The following is a 17,361-nucleotide window of genomic DNA, read 5'->3' on the forward strand; positions in this document are numbered from 1 at the left end:
AAACCTGCTGGGAAGAAGGGTGCTTTGACCACATGCCACTCCATACCGCATCTGAATGACGCTAAATGTCCGCAGCTCGTGGTGTAGTGGCTACCGTTGCTGCCTCTGGATCATGGGATCCCGGGATCGATTCCCGGGTGGGGCGGGGTTTTCCTCCGCCCCGTGACTGGGTGTTTGTATTGTCCTCCTCATCTCATCATCATTTGGGAAGTGCCGAGACTGGAAATGGAAAAATTTGGAACTTGTACGGGCGCTGATGGCCGTGATGTTGACCGCCCCACAAACCAACATCATTATCATCGTGACGCCAAATGGTGGAGGACGACAGGGCGGCATCACCTGACCTTCAAAGCGTGGACGAGGATTCCATTTAATCTCAGTTCAGTTTTAAAATTTTTTGTTGCTGTACATTTCATCTTCTACTCAAAAGGGTACAGCAGCCTGTTAGAGATGAAGTCAATTTATAAGACGCAAGTTACCTCAGTATTTCTGTAGGGTAGAGTAGGGTAGAGGGCATCTCAACTGGAAATGTGTAGAACAGAACAACCCAAAAACTTTCGTCAGAGGTGTAGGACCGGATGTATTTCCATTTATTTCAGAGGCGGTGTTACCCATTGTTCCGCATGAAAATCAAAATTTAATGTTTATAAGAAAGCGTATTTATGATTTGCATGATGTATTTACATGTACCTCTGTAGAAGGTAAGAGGAAATCCACAGTCCAATCATATTACCACTAACAGACAGCAGGTGACAGCACTAGCAGTGGAATGTATATAAACTGGGGGGAGGGGGGGGGGAGGGGGCTGAGAACTGCAGCCGTTGTCGTAATGCAGAAACGAAGTGATTTATCTGACCTCCCACTATCATTGACTTTCAGGTCAAGGGTGTAAGCATTTCCGAAACGGGTAAGTCGGAAAACTTCGCATGCCCCCGTATTTAAGCGGTGCTATCCAAAACCGGCGCAGAGGCGATTGTGGTGCATCATGGACCATAGATGATAGGCATGAACGAAGCCTACGGAGATGTGCAGACGCTAATGGAAGTGCAACTCTTGAGCGACTGATCGCCCATGTGAACCAAGGGGCTAACATCAGTGTCTCCTCAGCGGCTGTTCAGCGAATGTTGCTGCGTATGGGGTTCCGCAGCAAGGGCCTAGTTCATGCAACCTTACTGACTGCTGTTCATCGGAGAAGAAGGCTGAAATTTTGCACCGCATCTGGATGTCCACTGAGTGGTGACAGGTGACCTTTTCAGATAAATCACGTTTTATGCACCAGTCCTGGGAAGCAGCCAGGGTAGACGAGGGAGCATTATGGTCTGGGGAATGTGTTCGTGTCATTCCCTGGGCGGTCTTGTCATTCTGCAAGGTACAGTGGGTCAACACAAGTAAGTAACTATCCTTGGGGTCCTTGTCCCCCCCCCCCCCCCATATGCAGTAAGTTTTTGCTCAGCACGATGCCATCTACCAGCAGGGCAACGTAACATGTCACACAGTTCGCAGTGTACGTGCACGGTTCGAGGATCATCAGGATGAGTCTACAGTACTCCTCTAGCCGCCTCACTCCCGGATTTGAACCTAAACGAGGATCTGTGGGACCACCTAGATCGGACTGCTCGCGCCGTGGATCCTCAATCGAGAAATCACGCGCGGCTGGTCACGGCACAGGAGTCGGCATAGCTCCACGTCGCTGTCGTTACATTCCGAAACCTCACTGACTCTCTTCCAGCACGTCTTGCAGCTGTTCGCGCTGCAAAAATTGGTTGATCGGGTTTTTGACAGGAGGTCACTTTAATGTGACTGAACAGTATATATATATATATATATATATATATATATATATATATATATATATATATATATATATATAGCCGGCCGTGGTGGCCGACCGGCTCTAGGCGCTACAGTCTGGAACCGCGTCACCGCTACAGTCGCAGGTTCGAATCCTGCCTCAGGCATGGATGTGTGTGATATCCTTAGGTTAGTTAGGTTTAAGTAGTCCTAAGTTCTAGGGGACTGATGACCTCAGATGTTAAGTCCCATAGTGCTCAGAGCCATTTGAACCATTTGAACAGTATATATGAAGACGACATGGGAGATGTGATACTGCGATTAGAATTTGACAGGACCTAAGTGAAGGCCCCTGGAGAAGACGTGTCACAGAGAAGTACTGAAATCCTTGGGAGAACCAGTCACGACAAAAATATTCTACCTGCTGTGCAAGATACGAGATGGGCCAAATACCAACAGACTTCAACATGAATGTAATAGTTCCAATTTTAAAAATGGTAGATGCTGGTATGTGTAAATATTACCAAAATATCAGTTTAATAAGTCATGTAGAAAACCTACAACTTATCTTGGAAGATAGATTAAACAAAGGCATACCTACGTTTATAGCATTTGTAATGTTAGAGAACGCTTTTACAATGATGCCAGTAATACAATGGTACAAATTATGTGGTTAGCAAGCGTAAAATACAGCGAGCGAAAGGTTATTCGCAGCTGGCGTAGAAACCAGACTGCAGTTATAAGAATCGAAGGACGTGAAAGACAAGCAGTAGTTAAATAGGGAGAGAGAAGGGATCGTAGCCTCGAGGTTATTCAATTTGTACACTGAACAAGTAGTAAAGGAAAACAAGGAGAATTTGGTAAAGAGGATTCCAGTTCAGAGAGAAGAAGTAAAAATCTTGGGGTTTTCCGATGACACTACAATTCTTTCAGAGATGGTAAAGGAACGGGAAGACTAACTGAACGGAATGTGTTTCGAATAACAAGAAAAGCGTTTTTTTAGCCGGCTGGGGTGGCAGGGTAGACTAGGTTGTGAACGATTGTGACGATATTTGAGGTGTGTACTGAATACGGAGAGTTAACGAAGCTGCACTGAAACTTTTTGCGTAAGCGCTTCTCATTCATTTATCATTTCTTTCGACCAATGTAACTCAAGTGACATTTCACACTCTTCATTTAAAGAGATGTAGCACCACTCAACATTTAATGTTCCATCAGTTTTAAGAAATAATTATGAATCGACAAAAGTGACTGACTTCCAGGACGATAAACCAAAATTGAAAACGCCTATAATTTGCTTCATCTTCAGGCAAAGGGGCTAACTTAATTCGCACTGGATTGGTCACAGTACAGGACATTGCCACAATTCCTGGTCAGTATTCACTGTTCTTTACCAACTTCATTGAAAGTGCTCTTGTACGTAGAAGACATTGCCGATTTTAAAGGAAGTGTAGGTATCTTTTTGACCAGATTATATTTTTCTTATATTGAGGTTGTATCTGTGAAGAAATGTGTATATCTGTTGTAAATAGTTGTCTAGTATCTTCTCGTCAACATACGATAAATAAATAAGATGTGGAGATAACGTAACATATTGCGCGCTAGTACTAACGCCCGTTTCCACCATTCCATCAACAATTGTTATTCAGCACGCTACAAAATTGTTGTAAGCTTTTTAAAGTTAGTGCATCTCAATTGCAAATGTTCGGACACCAGCAAGCAATAGCAACAGCCAGCCTTCACGCTCTACTCTCTTGGCAACAAGTGAGATTATCAGTCAAGAACACTAATTACGTTTGGAGGTGAGGTCATTTGACATGCAACAACGAACACGGCAGCATTCATGTAGAATGCGTGTTACTAAAAAGACACTAAGCAGCAATTATGACTTACTAGTAGTAAGAACGTGCACCTAGACTAGGTTCTGCGAGCTCACAAGCACCTTAAAAGGAACTCTGATAAATCACGATAAGTTTAAGTGTGGTCAGACCACTCACAGGCCTAGTAGCGCAGAAATACGTGGAGACTCGCTTTCCACCATTCACCTGCGCCACAACAGTAGCTGGCTATGACTACTTTCGTAACGAATCAGAACTAATGTCTGAGTAAACGACGGACTATTGCCATGTCGCTAACCAGGTAACGTAAAATTCGCAATGAATCACCGTGAAAGCTACGCAGTACATAGCGAAAGGCTTAATTGGTCTCAAATTAGTAAGGGTTTGCTGGTGATGGAGAAATAAGGGAATTATTGAAATTGGATAAGAGGAAAATTTCTGATCCTTACGGCTGACACCCCGCTATACTCGTGTGATATTCGAGAACCGGTGTTGTTAAATCTTACCGAAGGTAGAACGAAAGAGAGTTTACGTTGCACTTCTGGTGAATGGAAAAATATGAGTTAGCCTGATGATCTCAATAGGCATATGTGTGTTCAGTGTCCACGATACAATAGTTCCACAGTGCATGATGCTCACATTGTCGGTTAGTGGTAGTGGCTAGATAGCGTGGAACATGTTTACATGGTAGTAACCTGCGCCTGTGGTGCCCGAGGTACGCTGTAAAACTAATTCTTGGCGCAGGGATTTCCTGAATGCATACTGAACTTCCTTTCTCAGCGAGAAACCATTCAATATGAATCTTTTTTCTGAGTGACCTCCAGACTTACTAGGCGCCAAGTGTACCGTAGAACTTCCAGGAGGAGCTCATTCAAATAACCTGTTCGACTCGAGTATTTCTTCCATTTTTAAAATTTTTTTAATTAAATTTTTCGATACGGTCCACCACGAAATCTTCTCCTGTGCCAATCTTATCACCTTAGAGAAGCATCTCACAGCCTACGTCCTCAATTATTTTCTGGATGTATTCCAATCTGACTTCCTTTACAGTTTTACCCTCTGTAACTCTAGTCCCACGGCATTTATTTCCTGATGTCTTCACAGGTGTTCTATCATCACGTCCCTTCTTCTTATCCATGTTTTCCATTAATTCCTTTCCACATCTATTCTGCGAAGAACCTCCTCATTACTCGTCTTCTCAGTCCACCTAATTTTGAACATTATTCTGTCGCACCACATCTAAGACGTTTCGATTCTCTTCTGTTCCGGTTTTCCCACTGTCCATGATTCAGTACTGTACGAAGCTTTGCGCCACACTTATATTCCCGGAAATATCATATTCAAATTAATGCCTATGTTTGATGCCAGTAGACTTCTCTTGGCTAGGAATGCCCTCTTTGCCTGCGTTAATCTGCATTTTATGCCCACCTAACTTCGTCCGTCTTTGGTCATTTTGCTGCCTGGGTAGCAGAATTCATTAACTTCGTTGACTTCGTGAGAGTTAAGTTTCTCTCTCCTTTCATTTCTGCTACTTCTTATTACTGTCGCGGTGTGGCCGCGCGGTTTGAGGCGCGAAATACCGAATTGCGCGGCCCCTTCTTCCGGAGATTCGGGTCCTCCCTCGGGCATGTGTGTGTGTGTTTTGTTCTTAGCATAAGTAGTTTAAGTAGTGTGTAAGTTTAGGGACCTATGACCTCAGCAGTTTCGTCCCTTAGGAATTCACACATTTTTCTTCGAATTACTCTAAATTCATTTTCTGTACTCGTTAGACGGTCCATCCCATTCAGCACGTCCGTAATTCTTTTTCACTTGCACTGAGAATAGCAATGTTATCAACTAATCTTATCATTGATATCCCTTCACCCTGAATTTTAATTCCACGCTTGAACCTTTCTCTTACTTCTATCATTACTTCTTCAGTGTATAAATTGAACAGTACGGGCCGAAGGTTGCATCCCTGTTTTATACCCTTTTTAATTTTCGTACTTTGTCTTCCAAACTTACTGTTCCCTCTTGGTTCTTGTTTCGATTTTGCACCATTTAACCTTGACTAACGCTTTTTCTAGGTCCACAAATGCTATGAGCGTATCTCTGTTTTTCTTGAGTTTTGCTTGTTCTATAATGACTTTGAATTCTTCACTGTACTACCTGAAAACTACAACGGACGTAATTTTTTTTCCATTTCGGCAGGTTCCTACAGCAACCTGTTTCGAATTATTACAGAATAACAACAGTCTTGGTTGTGAAGCTATTTAATATCAATGACGTTTTTCACCCTTTTGGAGTATCATCAAAGTGCCTTTAGCACACCAGCTGACTCCACCTTAGCAGACAATCTGACGATGCTCGAAAAAGGTGAAACGCGTCATTGATATCAAATAAATCCGCAACCAAGACTGTTTTTATTCTGAAATACTACTGTAGTTTCATTAAAACTCTTGCACGGCAGATTAATGCTTAAAACAGAACTACATGAGCACCTGTGCGGCGTTTGTTGGATGCTCATAACCACAGCGCATTATAAGGGGCGGGGGAGGGCAAGTTTTAAAAAATTACACGTTTGTTGAGAACATGACCTCACCGAGTGAAATATTGTCTCCATATACAAGAGCTTTAACTACAATTACGTATTTTCCAAAAAACGTATATTAAAAGACCTTTTAAACATTCATATTACATTTTTCTCTCAAAGTGAGAAACATTAGCCTCACTCATTCCGATTTGCGATTCCCGCACTTCTTACAGCTTTGCGTCTTCTCTCCTAATTCAAAGCACAGGCTTTTATGAGGCGACTCGCGCGCTGATACGTATTAATTTCCCGAGATTGCCGGAACACACGGCGTTCGGAATATAAGATGTTAGTTCACTAGCCCTGAACTCCCATCTTCCCACCTCCTGTCTCACCCGCTCCCTGCACAGAAGATCAATTCGAAACGGTCTGCATGAAATTTGGGATGTTTCGATTACCTCAGTTAAGTGTTCCACTTACATTTCCAAGGGGATTTCTGGCAGCCGTAATTACACATCCAGTGGGAATTCAAATCTTCATCTTCGGTTACAACCTGCAATTCACCTCCATACGCGCGGTGGCTAAGTACCTCGTTGGCCACAGACAGTAGTAGTAGGATTACAATTGAATCACCGGTGCACGAAAGGGAGCTGTGTGCAGCTGCGCTGCGTTCTCTAGTCACAGACAAAGGTGAGCCGCGGGTACCTCCTCTGCTGCAGCTCGCATCGAAACACCACCTTAGGTTCGCTCTGTTCCCTTCATTGCCTCGCGACAAAAGCAAAGCAGTTCTCTCAAGGGAGGCGCATACCCCGTTGCAAATCGGTGACCGGCTCGTTATAGTCGCTCCTATTGTCTCTTGCGCGCATAGAGTAAACCAAGTGGTGCTAATTTATTAAGGGACACAATCGTATAAAAAAAGCTAATAGAATCAAAACTAGTCTCTTCTTTGGACGAATCTTATGACTGATTTAATCCGACCTGACCTCGACTTCTTCTGCTGTTCCAGCTTCTTCATCTCGGAGTAGCATCTTCACTTAACGTCTTCGATTACACACACCAATCAAAAAAGTTTTGCATCACCTCTGTTCCAAGAGTTCTGGAATCTGTACAGAAAATTGGAATAACCATCATTTCCGCCCTTTTTATTGCTCATGAAAACCACACATTGCATGTTGTACCACCATACAGCGAGACCTTGAGAGGTGGTCGTCCAGATTGCTGCACACACCGATCCCTCTAATACCCAGTAGCACGTCTTCTTGCATTAATGCATGCCTGTATTCGTCGTGGCATACTATCCGCAAGTTCATCAAGGCACTGTTGGTCCAGATTGTCCCACTCCTCAACGGCGATTCGTCGTAGATCCCTGAGAGTGGTTGGTGGGTCACGTCGTCCATAAACAGCCCTTTTCAATCCATCCCAGACATGTTCGATAGGGTTCATGTCTGTAGAACATGCTGGCCACTCTAGTCGAGCGATGCCGTTATGCCAGATAAGCTCTATCCAGAACATTTTGTGGCACCCTACTATGTAGAAGTTCTTATTGTCATTAGTTTCTCACCTCGATAAGAAACAATTTGCAGTTGGAACTTTCTATTGTTTCATTGACACAAAACAACCCAACATAATGAGAAGAGTACGAAAGGGGAAACTGGCATTACCAACGTGCGACTGTGCTAAGAAACAGACTAAAAATTGTTATTTTGAAGATTATTCTCGAACAGCTATAGATAGCTTGGTGTTCTTGAAGACTTCGTGACGGCTACTGCGGCTTCGATCAGTAGTTGATAAAATTTAAATTGTTATCTAGTCTCTGAGTTTTGCATCTTTGCCTTGAATTGTTCTGATATACTATACCTAATTTCTGTACATTCTTATTAAAATTATTGTTTTAATAGCTATCCGATCACTAAATTTTAGGCCGGCCGGGGTGGCCGAGCGGTTCTAGGCGCTTCAGTCTGGAACCGCGCGACCGCTACGGTCGCAGGTTCGAATCTTGCCTCGGGAATGGATGTGTGTGATGTCCTTAGGTTGTTAGGTTTAAGTAGTTCTAAGTTCTAGGGGACTGATGACCTCAGATGTTGACTCCCATAGTACTCAGAGCCATTAGAACCATTTTCAACTAAATTTTAATTATTTGTTTCAGCAGTGCAGAGTAGGCATTGCTAGTGTAGAGGCTATAAAAAATTTTAGTTCAGGGAGTGAATACTGATAGTATTCTATTTGGAACGATTCTTGCAGAATGACATGGAACATGATGGAGAATCAAAATTCATACATTTTGGAAGTCTAACCGAGTAAACAAATTTTCTAAATGTAGAAAAGTGCGTTCTTGACACAATGAAATTGACGTGTCTTCACTCTGATTAATCGATTCATGGACCATAATCTCGTGTACAATTAAGACATGCCTCCAGTTTGTTTATATAAATGAATTAAAAATTATTTCATTTATCCCTTTGTGCCTGATAGTGTCAAATGTTACTGCCTCTCAGCGGATGAACTATGTAACACCTCACGTTATTAAACTCTCCATGTTTTCTGTTTCGGTTTTCAGCTCCTTCAGATGTGTTCTTGCGATCCCTTTGTGTTACGAATTAAGTCTGATAGAGAACTACTGGAATAATCCGGCCCCGGTAGCTGAGTGGTCAGCGTGACGGAATGTCAATCCTAAGGTCCCGGGTTCGCTTCCCGGCTGGGTCGGAGATTTTCTCCGCTCAGGGACTGAGTGTTGTGTTGTCCTAATCATCATCATTTCATCCCCATCGACGCGCAGGTCGCCGAAGTGGCGTCAACTCGAAAGACCTGCACCAGGCGAACGGTCTACCCGCTGGGAGGCCCTAGCCACACGGCATTTCATTTCACTGGAATAATTGTCCTTTTCACTGGCTTTCAATGTTTAATACTTTAGAAACATTTGAGAAATTAAGAGTATTGTGATATTATGATGTTATTCTACAAATACTGCGTATGTGGCTGTTCACAATACGTAAAAACTGGAAAGAAAATAACAGCACAAGAACTATGCTAGCATTTGTCGAACTCAGATTCAACTACGTTTCCGGGGCATATGTACGGTATATTTTAAATTGAATAACGTGTTACAATTCTCATTCCATAATATGTAAAACCGCAATTATTTTCTTAAGCGCTATAGGCCTTTTGCGGCTAGTAAGTAAAGGATTTAAACGGAACTCAGTCGTTCTGCCCAATTTCTGTAGGTACATTAAACGTATTCGTAATCCCGAATATGGAGTTATCAGCCGTACAATGGAATGACGACAATGAAAATTTGTGCCGGACCGGGACTCGAACCCAGATTTCTCGTTTATCACAAGCGGTCGCCTTACCATTTTTTTTTTTTTTTTTTTTGTCGTTGTGTTTGGTCGTTGCGGACGTCACATGACATCCGGCCAAGTTCGTTTGTTGGTCCTTCTACTCAGTTTTTTTTTTAGAGAGGCCAACCAGTTCTCTGACCGAACACGCTGAGCTACAGTGCCGGCGAACCATTTGTCTATAAGTGCACAACCCCCGGATAGACCAAAAATTCCATGTCGTCAACCATGCGTCTGCAACTGTACTCGTATATTCATTACGTGTATTCCCGTACAGATGAGACATTTTACTTGAAAGTCACGTTCCCGGTGCCGGAGGATAAATACGATAGTGCAGAGCCTGTGATATTCCCACTTACGATTATAAATTCGTTTGGACATGCCTGTATAACACAGACATTACACTATCTAATTTCTGTAGATGATAGAAAGTTCTGAAACGAAGAACGCTCAGCTTTCTGCTGCAGTGCCTTAAGTGAAGAATGTATCCAAGTCATAAAAATGAAAGTGACAGGTTATTGTGGAGAGTTGAACTCTTCTTGTGATGATTTGCGCAGTTATAGCCGTGGAAGGAAAGCATGCAGTGAAAACCAATATTGACACACAGATTATGGCTCTCAGCCGCTACTAATTGACCGCCAATCCTAACGTCATCATGCAATGAACGGAGCACTATCACGAGTGTCATATTCCGTGTCTCTACGAGGCATTGCAGAGAGGTTTGGGGATTTATCCCAGGACATTGGTGCACAGTGCGGTGATCACACAGTGTGCGCTATAAGCTCTCACTCCCATGCAGGCCAAATAAGGCCGATGAAGTTTCTTGATCCATTAGGAATGGGAGTAGCTTCCTTCTCGTTGCAGCCCACCTCACTATCTCGAGCTTACCACCTCAATTATTAAACACAAAACGACTTTATCACAATACCATTCTTCGCTCTGTAAAACTTTGACATATGTTCTACTGAATATAAAAAGAAATCAACAAAAGAAACTTTCTTATTCGTTTCGCTCTTACATTAAAATGGTGTCCTTCCGATACTTAATTTCCACATGAGTAAAGCCCGTAGCTTTCAATGTTATGGGAGATTAGTATCCTTCAAGGAAAATATGTTTCCTCTCAACATTAAATACAAAAGAGAAATTCACATCCTGCTTTTAGCATGTTCCAGAAGCTTATTTAAAGTTATCGGGGCGAAACCAACACATGATGACATTTTTAGTGCCATCTGCCTGAAAAGTACAGAACTAGATGACTAATGTAAGTGCACTCCTAAATGTTAATACAGATTGCGGTGCGGGAAATTTCTTACTTTAAAAAATTCATAAAACAAAAATATGGAGATATCAGCTTAATTCTCCTTTCTTTGCATATATGTAAATTTAAAGTTTTATTTCATTATGTTTTGAAAATTATATCTCGAAGGTTGCCTCCGTTCCATTCAATGCATTTGGAGAGTTTTCACAACGAAACTTTGTCTCGAAACTTGGCAGTAAATCCTAAGAGATTCTGGTCGTATGTGAAGTATGTTAGCGGCAAGAAACAATCAATGCCTTCTCTGCCCGATAGCAATGGAGATACTATCGAAGACAATGCTGCCAAAGCAGAGTTACTAAACACAGCCTTCCGAAATGCCTTCACAAAAGAAGACGAAGTAAATATTCCAGAATTCGAATCGAGAACAGCTGCCAACATGAGTAAAGTAGAAATAAATATCCTCGGAGTAGTGAAGCAACTTAAATCACCTAATAAAAGCAAGTCTTCTGATACAGACTGTATACCAGTTGGGTTCCTTTCGGAGTATGCTGATGCATTAGCTCCGTACTTAACACTCATATACAACCGTTCGCTCGACGAAAGATCCGTACCCAAAGTCTGGAAAGTTGCACAGGTCACACCAATATTCAAGAAAGGTAGTATGAGTAATCCACTAAATTACAGGCCATATCGTTAACGTCGATATGCAGCAGGATTTTGCAACATAGATTCTGTTCGAACATTATGAATTACCTCGAAGAAAACTGTTTGTTGACACATAGTCAATATGGGTTTAGAAAACATCGTTCCTGTGAAACACAATTAACTCTTTATTCACATGAAGTGCTGAGTGGTACTGCCAAAGGATTTCAGATCTATTCCATATTTCTGGATTTCCGGAAGGCTTTTGACACTATACCACACAAGCGGCTCGAGGTGAAATTCCGTGCTCATGGAATATCGTCTCAGTTATGTGACTGGATTTGTGATTTCCTGTCAGAGAGGTCACAGTTCGTAGTAATTGACGGAAAGTCATCGAGTAAAACAGAAGTGAGTTCTGGCGTTCCCCCGGGGTAGTGTTATAGGCCCTTTGCTGTTCCTTATCTATATAAACGATTTGGGAGACAATCTGAGCAGCCGTCTTTGGTTGTTTGCAGATGACGCTGTCGTTTATCGACTAATAAAGTCATCAGAAGATCAAAACAAACTGCAAAACGATTTAAAAAAGATATCTGTAAGGTGCGAAAAGTGGCAGTTGAGCCTAAATAACGAAAAGTGTGAGGTCATCCGCATGAGTGCTAAAAGGAACCCTTTAAACTTCGGTTACACGATAAATCTGTCTAATCTAAAAGCCGTAAATCCAACTAATACCTAGGTATTACAACTACGAACAACTTAAATTGGAAGGAACACACAGAAAATATTGTGGGGAAGGCTAACCAAAGACTGCGTTTTATTTGCAGGACACTTAGAGAATGTAACAGACCTACTATGGAGACCGCCTACACTACGCTTGTCCGTCCTCTTTTAGAATACTGCTGCGCGGTGTGGGACCCTTACCAGATAGGACTGACGGAGTATATCGAAAAAGTTCAAAGAAAGGCAGCACGTTTTGTATTATCGCGAAATATGGGAGAGAGTGTCACAGAAATGATATAGTATTTGGGCTGGACATCATTAAAAGAAAGGCGTTTTTCGTTGCCACGAGATCTTCTCACGAAATTCCAATCACCAACGTTCTCCTCCGAATGCGAAAATATTTTGTTGACACCGACCTACATAGTGAGGAACGATCACCACAATAAAATAAGCGAAATCAGAGCTCGTAGGGAAAGATATAAGTGTCCAGCGTTGGTAGGGCGATAAGACAAAGTCGGAGAGGTTAAGTAAGTCGAGCGTGCTGACCACTGAAGATCGCCACCCAAAGAGATGAGACGGACGGAAAAGTGTTCCAGCTTGAGAGTCACTGACGTTGGTGTTGTGTGATCCGTGGCCTCGTCATGTTGAAATCAGACGTCTCTGACGTCCATTTCTTCAAGTTCTAAAAGATATGACTTGCTCAGTCATCTGGACATAACGCCCAGAAGTGACCGTGACTACCTTATCGTTCTCATCGAAAAACCTTGAGCCAATGCCAATTTTGAATAATTCACATCAAACAGTCACTCGTTCTGTTTGTAGGAGTTGTTCATGAAGTTGTCGGGGGTTCGGCCACTCCAGTATTGCATGTTATGTTTATTCACGCAACTACACAAACGAAAATGTATGATTTTACGGTACAGGCATCCTCCACTTAGTTGATATATGATAACGAATTTCTTTAAAAAAACCTTTATTGAAATTTTCTAAAAAACTTCTGGAAACCGTATTAGCTGTTGATGATCCATTATTCCAAAATTATACACGACCGGTTTTCGCAGTATTATAATTGCATCATCAAGTAAAAAAATATAGCTAAATACCACTAAGCCATTTAAGTAGTACGGTGGTGGTGGTGTGTTGGGGCTTATGGGCGCTTAACATCGAGGTCATGAGCGCCCTGACACACATTAAAAGGAACGAATGTGGACAGACCTAAGAAAACTAAAGCACACACTCAAAGAAAGCAGGAAAAAGAAGGAAAATGCTACATAAGAAAGTAAAACCTAGGGAAAGGGGAAATATTGCAACAAGAATGTCACAGGAAATTGTTATTGGCTGGCCACTTACATAAAATATGGGCGAGCTTGTCACACAGTGAGCAAATTAAAATCCTCTCCCTAAAATCTTTGTAAAAACATTTGACAGGGCACAGAACTTTAAAACTTTAACCACATTCGTCCGAGTGTTGCCTAAAAGAAATGGCAGGTCCGCTGGCAAGTCAGCCGCGACCCGCTGGTCAGAAAATAAAACGCAATCCAATAAAACGTGGCGCACAGTGACCTGGACACCGCAAGCACCACAAATTGGAGGGTCCTCTCGCCGGAACAGGAAGCCGTGCGTCATAGGGCTGTGGCCTATTCGAAGCCGAGTGAGGAGAACCTCGTCCCGTCGATGGGGCTGAAAGGAAGTACACCACACACGCGTTGTGGGCTTGACTATACGGAGCTTATTGTCAGTCACTTCCAGCCACTCATCCTCCCACCGACGCATGACCCGTGAGCTCAACAGCGAGGTGAGTGCGTGCAAGGGGATAGCACACTGAGATACTTGTGGGGCGAGACACGCCTCCTTGGCTGCGAGATCTGCCCTTTCATTCCCAGCAATGCCAACATGCCCCGGAGCCCAGCAGAAACCTACAACCTTCCCCAGTCGCTGTAGTCGGAGGAGGGCATCCTGGATAGTCTGGACAATTTTGTCTGCCGGATACAAACGTTGCAATGAGTGAAGGGCACTGAGTGAATCGGAACAGACAAGAAATTTAGGAGAGGAAGAATGTCTCATGTGCTCCAGTGCCCGCAAGATCGCAAACAATTCTGCATCAAAGACAGTAAAAGTCTGAGGTCTCCTAACGTTCGAATGACTTAATGTTAAATTAGCTATACTTTTCACCTGAAGATGCGATTACATATCGCAAAAGCGGTCGTATATGATCTTGGAATTAAAAAACTATGCATAGCTAATGCGGTTTGCAGAAGTTTTTTAGAAAAAATTTATGAAGAAAATTGGTAAAATGAAAACATGCCTCGTCGCTAAACAATATAATGGCGTCATGAGACCCGTTTCCGATCGAGGCTTCGCATCCATTTTTTCGTGAACCAGAATCGCGCGGATTAAGTGTGTGCACCACTGCCAGTTAATATGGATTAAATTACAAGTCTTTGAAGAACTCGTCTCAGTGCGATCAGATATTGCAAGAGTAGCTACATGTTGTTTGCACATCGCTTCGTGAAATTAAAAGTCTCCAGCCTTACTTTCTCAACGTTGTCTGGTGTTTTGATGGCACTCGAAGGTTCTGGTTTCCATTTCTGAACTCTACCGGTATCCATAAACGTTTACACAAACGTAACAACTGATTTTCGGTTAGGGACACGAACTGCAGCTGCGATGTTAAAGTATTCCCTCAATGCACACTGACAATGAGTTGTCATGACCGGACGACCATTGGAAAAGTAAGTCGCCTCGGCGAACCCGCACTTCTCTCTTGTCCACAGTGTGATAGCTACGAAATTAACTTTAAGAAAAAGTTAGATCCCGTCCTTTCGAATGCGCTCGATCCCACATAACAATTAGTAACGGCCGCTGTGTGGCGTGCGTTTCAAATCAGGAAATTCCCGCGCCTCAGCCTGTATAAAGCAGCTGATTCCTTAAACAAATATACTAATAACAAATAAAATGCAATTCAGATAAAGAACTATAGCAACTAGAAATTTTTATATAGCTTTATGTAGGCCAAGTACATTTCTCGTTTTCACCCATTCTTAATGTTTTTGGCTGAAGTCTGGGCACTGCAGCTGCCCTAAGAAAGATACACTGATAATCGAAATCGTTATGACCACCAGGTTAATAGCGTGTTGGCAAATTTGGAACATAATGCAGTGTGTGGCCGCGTTGCTGTAGCCCAATTGCGTCCCAAAAGTGTTCCATCGGGTTCAGATCAGGTGACTTCAGTTCATCTTCATTCTCGTCGAAGCACTTTAGTGCAATTCTAGAAGTGTGACACGAACATTTATCGTGCTGGAAGATGCCATAGCCGTCTGGGAAGGAATCAAGTAGGAAGGGAAACGGGTCGTCCGCCATAACGTTCACGTAATCCAACAATGTCATGGCGCCTTCGCTTACTACCACAGGTACTATGGAAGCCCAGGTCACTGTTCACCATAACACTGCCCCCAGCGGCCAGCAGCTGTGGCGCATTACATGTTTTGAACCGCCAATCGCCTGAATGACTGTATTTCCAGACACGACCATCGACCTGAATACCGTGATTCTTCCGACCAGACGACACGTTTCCATTGTTCCATGGTCCTATCCTGATGATTTCGTGCCCACTAAAATCGTAACTGAAAATGTCATTGGGTCAACAGAGGAACACGTAGGGGTCGCATTGTGGAGTATCATGTTCAACAACGTGCGCTGAGAGGTGTATCCAAAACGCCTGTGCCTACAACACCAATTCAGTCTGTCGTCATATCTGTACAAATCACCGCCTATTCGGCTTTACTTGGCGGGTAAGCCTCCGTCCGCTCTCCGTGTTCTGTGATGAGAACGTTCACCATCTTGTCCCCTACCTGTGGTGTCATCAACGAGAGTAGCACGCTAACAACCAACCTGCTTCGCTGTTTCCTAGATGTTCGTTCCCAGGTGCCGGGCCATAGCACTCTGCCCCTTCTGAACGTCGGTTACGCCACTGAGGTCCCCGTTTGCGGTGCGTATCGTCACTAGAGTGATTTCCTACCCGTCTCTAGTTCTCTTATAAAAAATCTCTCTCCAAAGAGTCGTCAGGAGTCTGGTGTTTCCGCAGATGTTTGAAATTTCGTTTTTTCAGTGTGTAGCTGAGTCAGCCCAAATAAATACTGCTCATCACGTCTTCCATGCGCGCCCTAGTGTCGACGGAAATATTCAGTTTGTTTCCCGTTACAAACAAACTTTTATGTGTTCATACAATAGACCGGTCGCAAACTAGTCTAGTTTGATACTCTGTTTAGCTGCATGTATTACCAGGGACAGTGAAACGCGAAGAATAACATCATCCAACAGTGATAGCATCGACCAAGGCCGCACTGACTGCTATCACCATGCAGCAGCGCTACCCAGTTGTTGTAGGAGTACTGGTTATTCTTCGTGTTTTGCTGTCTCTGGTAATACATAACCACTGGACCGAGTATCGCGCTACACTAATATGGGACCGCTCTATCGAATGAACATATAAAATTTAGGTTGAAAAATCATTTTGTTTGTAACGGGAAACAGACTGGCGCCTTCCGTTACCACTGGGCGTCGCATGAAAAACGTGATGAACAATATTTGTTTGCGCTGACTCAATCTACACAAAGAAAAAGTGAAATTTCATATCTCTGCCGAAACACCATAGAAAATGCCCTTGGCGACTCTTGGGAGGGACATCTGCTGTTCCCTCCATCCTTCGTGACGTCTCCACACCGACACCTGGCGGCATTCAGATTATAGGTGGGCAGTGGTTATAAATGTTAACAGCTCGTGGTCTTGCGGTAGTGTCCTCGCTTCCCGTGCACGGGGTCCCGGGTTCGATTCCCGGTGGGGTAGGGATTTTCCTCCCTCGAGATGATTGGGTGCAGTTCTGTCGTCTTCATCATCATCATCATTCATCCCCATTACGGTCAGAGGAAGGCAATCGCAAACCACCTCTGCTAGGACCTTGCCTAGTACGGCGCCGGCCGCAGTGGCCGAGCGGTTCTAGGCTCTACAGTCTGGAACCGCACTACATCTACGGTCGCAGGTTCGAATCCTGCCTCTGGCATCGATGTGTGTGATGTCCTTAGGTTAGATAGGTTTAAGTGGTTCTAAGTTCTAGGGGACTGATGACCTCAGAAGTTGAGTACCATAGTGCTCAGAGCCATTTGAACCATTTGAACCTAGTACGGTGGTGCGGGTCTCCCGCATGCGTCCCCTTACGCTCATCATCATCATCATCATCAGTGGTTATAATGTTTTGGCTCACCAGTATAGTTC

General features: G+C 43.4%; 1 protein-coding gene across 1 annotated transcript in view; it reads left to right on the top strand.

The window, feature by feature from the left end:
* LOC124775893 (protein gooseberry-like) overlaps positions 1–17,361 on the top strand; it is a 294,891-nt gene that overhangs the window by 105,344 nt on the left and 172,186 nt on the right.

Source organism: Schistocerca piceifrons, chromosome 2, assembly GCF_021461385.2.
Source record: "Schistocerca piceifrons isolate TAMUIC-IGC-003096 chromosome 2, iqSchPice1.1, whole genome shotgun sequence".
Taxonomy (NCBI): domain Eukaryota; kingdom Metazoa; phylum Arthropoda; class Insecta; order Orthoptera; family Acrididae; genus Schistocerca; species Schistocerca piceifrons.